Source organism: Myotis brandtii, unplaced genomic scaffold (genome assembly GCF_000412655.1).
Source record: "Myotis brandtii unplaced genomic scaffold, ASM41265v1 scaffold1289, whole genome shotgun sequence".
Taxonomy (NCBI): domain Eukaryota; kingdom Metazoa; phylum Chordata; class Mammalia; order Chiroptera; family Vespertilionidae; genus Myotis; species Myotis brandtii.
In genome coordinates, this window is record NW_005354543.1 from 171178 (window position 1) to 176060 (window position 4883).

Here is a 4883-nt window from a genome sequence, read left to right on the forward strand (position 1 = left end):
ACAGAAACAGATCATAGACAGAAATACATAGCAGTGGGAAGGTCGGGAACCCTGATCTGGATGAGAGGTGAGCTGATGGGATGTGGATGGTTAAGTTGTGATATATTGGCTTGTGGCTTTATGTTTAAATCAACATTAGCTGAATTGTTTAAACAGTTGAAAGAGAGTGACAAATCTCCAGTTTATAAGGCTTATGAATTTTTTAATTACTTGCTTCCAATTGCAACCCTCATTTACTCAGCGAGGAGAGACTTGTATGTTGGTCGTGGGTCCCTTTTCATTTCCTGGGATGGCAAGAAGGAGGTGGCCTGGGACAAGATATGACTGAGTCTGTTTCAAGTTCATAAAATATTTTAAAAAGAATTGCTCAGAAATAGAAAACAAAAAACGAAGTAAAAATAATACCATTTTTAAATAAAAAGTAAACTTAATAATTGTTCTCAGAAGGAACATATAATGAAATTGAAATTGCATTTAGATATGATTGACCTAACTACATTATATTACGATTTGAAAAAGGTTTTTGTTGTTGTTTTTATGTTTTGTTTTATTGATTTCAGAGAAGAAGGGAGAGGGAGAGATAGAAACATCAATGATGATGTTTCCTCCTGCACTCCCCACACTGGGGATTGAGCCCACAACCCAGGTATGTGACCTTGACTGGATTCAAACAGTCACTTCCTGGTTCGTAGATTGATGCTTTATCATTGAGCCACACCGCCGGACTGTTTGCTTTTTTTTTCAAAAAAAATTTTTTTATATATTCTGATTTTCTACAGAGAGTAAGGGAGAGGGATAGAGAGTTAGAAACATCAATAAGAGAGAAATATCGATTCAGCTGCCTCCTGCACACTCCCCACTGGGTATGTGCCCGCAACCAAGATACATGCCCTTGACCGGAACCTAACCTGGGACCCTTCAGTCCGCAGGCCGATGCTCTATCCACTGAGCCAAACCGGTTAGGGCAACTGTTTGCTTTTTTAAGAGTTTATTTGTGGGGAAATGACATATGCTTGGGAGCAAGATCTCAAATATCCCGATTTGAACAAGTTTCATCTCAAAGGTATTTGAAGGTAATTTATTCCAAGTGTGGTTTAGAACAACAATTATCCTAAAAATTCAATTTATAACAAGTTTTTAGAGGTTTATTTTTAAAGCAATGTTTATTGACCTCATTATCACCTGCCTTAGATCTCCACGTCTCATACCACATGTTGAGTCCCTATAAAAGGCTCTGGAATTCAGCCTTGTTGAGTCTTGGCTGCCCTGAAATAATAGCTTTTTACATAAATCTTTTCAACTGTTAAGAGGAAATCAAATAGTTTCTAACAGAAGTGGTTCACATCACTATAAATGTTCACCTTAAAACTGATAGGCGCTGTGCCTTAAAATGGGCAGGAAGCAAAGCTGTTCACAGATGTGAAAGACACTGTTGCATTTCTTTATTTTTAATTTTTTTTCAATTACTGTATACATTTAATATTATTTTGTATTGGTTTCAGGTGTAAAGCATAGTGATTAGACAATCATTCTTACAAATTGTTCCCACCAATGGGTAATTCCAGCACCCACATCTGTACTGATTATATTACATACTGTATACCCTATGCTGTGCTTTAACCCCTATGACCTCTTTCACTCCATTCCTCAACCCTTCCCACTCCCAATGTTCATATTTCCGTTTCTGAATCTGTTTCCGTTTTGTCTATTTTGTTCTTTAGATTCTAGATAGAAGTGAAAACATGGTATTTATCTTGCTTTGACTGACCTACTTCACTAGCATAATAAAGGAGCATTTCTAAATCTGGACAATAAGTTTTTAAAATATATTTTTTATTGGAGAGGGAGAGAGAGAGAAAAACATCAATGATGAGAGAGAATCATCATTTGGCTGCAACCCGGGAAAGTGCCCTGACCAGGAATCAAACTGTGACCTCCTGGTTCATAGGTCTACGCTCAACCACTCAATCACTGAACCATGTAGGCTGGGCTGGAAAATAATTTTTTTTTATCGCTCAAAGGGATCTATTTGAGAAAAATCGGCATGTTACACTTTGAGAGATGAGATGTTACAGCGTACACACCAAAATTAAAAACTGAAATTAAAAAATGAAATAGTTACTAAGGTAATGCCGGTCAGGGGATCAAAGGTGAAAGGTCACACATTATTAAAAAGAAATCCGAAAGGACGGCTGCATCATAATCTCATTAGTGTTCCAACGGTGCTCTGGTAAACTTGAACATTTCGGCAGACATTCAAGCAACTTTTTCGGTAAAAGGACTTTTACATGACTCCTATTTCTGTTCCCAGGGTCACCTTCCAAAAGTGGCACGGTGTTGAGAACATAGTAGGTGCTGGTTCCGCAGAATACAGTAGGCTGGGCTGGAAAATAATTTTTTTTTAATCGCTAAAAGGGATCTATTTGAGAAAATCGGCATGTTACACTTTGAGAGATGAAATGTTACAGCTTACACACCAAAATTAAAAACTGAAATTAAAAACTGGAATAGTTACCAAGGTAATGCAGGTCAGGGGATGAAAGGTGAAAGGTCACACATTAAAAAGAAATCCGAAAGGACGGCTGCATCATAATCTCATTAGTGTTCCAACGGTGCTCTGGTAAACTTGAACATTTCGGCAGACATTCAAGCAACTTTTTCGGTAAAAGGACTTTTACATGACTCCTATTTCTGTTCCCAGGGTCACCTTCCAAAAGTGGCACGGTGTTGCGAACATAGTAGGTGCTGGTTCCGCAGAATACACTTCCGGAAACACACTTACCGCTTGTTTTCAGCAGCCAGTTCCCCTCTGCGCGCCACATCCTCCTCCTCCTCCTCGTGACCGGGACTCGGAAAGCGCACCTGGTACCGCCGGGGCCGAGGGCCCAGGGAAAAGGGTCGAAGGTGGGCGGTGAGGGCAGCAGAGGGAGGGGAGGCCACGCTGCGGGGCGGGACTTGCCGCCCTAGTTTCACGTGCGCGTCACCGTCCCGCCCTCGTCGAGCCGGGTTTGCTGCTCCCCGAGGACCTTCCAGTCCCCTCAGCCGGCGCTCCGGACACCGGGCTCCTCCCGGTGTGTGAAATGGCTGCCACGCTGCTCCCTGCCCTTGCTCTTTTGCCTTTTGGTCCACTAGTGGCGACTTTTGAGTCGTTTCTGTCCCCCCCCCCCTTTCATGAACTCTCGGCCTGTCCGGCGCCATTAAAGTTCTTCCGGGAACTGGACTTGTGCCACCCCCTCGCTTACTAGGCCCCTGGCGGCCGTGTCCCCACCCGGGGGGGGGGGGTCCATATCCTCTCCCTGGTCCTGGGATCCTGGCGACCCCACTCAGACCCCTCCCGAGGCCGCTACCCTCGCGTCCGTGGGCGCCTCAGGCCTTATTTTTGTCGTCGCTGCTCGGTCAGGGCCGGCCTGTGACCTGAAGGTGAGTGTGGGTTCAGTCCCAACACTGCAGCTGCGTGTGTGTGTGTGTATGTGGGTGAATAAGTAATTTTTCTGTCAAAGAACAGGGTTTAGAGTTAGCCGCCATTTTGGACTCATGATGTGGCAGGCGCCATCTTGGCCCATGTGACTTGCAGCTCCCCTGGGGGCGCCATTTTGAAATGGCAAAGGTCAACCCCTTTAAATTAGCCAATTGCGTAAGATTGGGAGCCTCAGCTCCAATCAAGTGTGGGGAACGGATCACAGGTGTCAGGAATAAAAGGCTGAGGGGCCGCCCGCTCAGCGTGCGTGTGTCCCGGCCCCTGTGCGCGCGCACCCTCCCGCGGGAGTGAAGATAGTGGCCTTGCCGCTTGGCCCCCGGCTGTGCTTTGTGCCCTCCCAGGACCCCTGATTTTGGGGTCTCGCCATATGTGTGAGAGGGAGAGCGATAGAGAGAAGGTGTCACCAGCAGGGCAGTATCATCTGAAGGAAGGGGGCGGGCAGACTCACTTGTTTGCCTGTGATGGCAGTTTTCTGGCCCAGGGTCCCTCCTGCGGCGTGGGCAGCAGACAGGCCTTTTCTAAGCGCTAAGTGGTGAGGTGTGTGTATGTGGTTTGGCACAGTATGTTGATAAACAGTATATTTTCCATATTCACTGCTAAACACTATTTAAAAAAATATTTTTATTGATTTCAGAGAGGAAGGGAGAGAGAAACATCAATGGTGAGAGGGAATCATGGACCAGCCGCTTCCCGCACACCCCACACTGGGGATCGAGCCCGGGCATGTGCCCGGACCGGGACTCCAGCTGTGACCTCCTGGTTCATAGGTCAGTGGGACGGGACTCCAGCTGTGACCTCCTGGTTCATAGGTCAGTGCTCAACCACTGGGCCGGGCTGTTGGTATCTTTTTTTTTTTTCCCTGTCGTTGATCCTCACTGTAAGATATTTTTTTCGTTTAATTTTTAGAGAGAGAGTGGGAGGAAGGGAGGGAGAGGGAGAGAGATACACATACAGAGAAACCACTGAGCCAAACCAGCGAGGCCCAAATTAATGATTCTTCAGGTGAAAATGAACCCAAGTGTCTTCCTGAGACTATGTATTTTACAGGCTTTGTATCTGCACCTGATAGAATATTCAAAAAATAGAGAACAAAAATAGAGCTATTTAAAAGGTTCTGTTTTAAAATAAAAATACACTAATTGCTCTCAGAAGAAGTATATAATTAAATAGAAAGTACATTATATTTAGATCTTTTTAAGTTGATTTTTAGAGAGAGAGGAAGGGAGACAGAGAGAAACAGATATGTGATTGGCTGCCTCCTGCACATCCCTTATCAGAGATCCAGCCCTCAACCTGGGCACATGCCCTCATGGGGATGGAACCAGCCACCTTTTGGTGCATGGGAGGATGCCCAACCAACTGAGCTACCCCAGCCAGGGTATACTTAGATATTATTGACCTAAGT

General features: G+C 45.0%; 1 pseudogene; it reads right to left on the minus strand.

Moving 5' to 3' along the window:
- Positions 1-2558: 2558 nt before the first annotated feature.
- Positions 2559-2866, minus strand: LOC102252843 (annotated as a pseudogene).
- Between the last annotated feature and the right edge of the window lie 2017 nt (positions 2867-4883).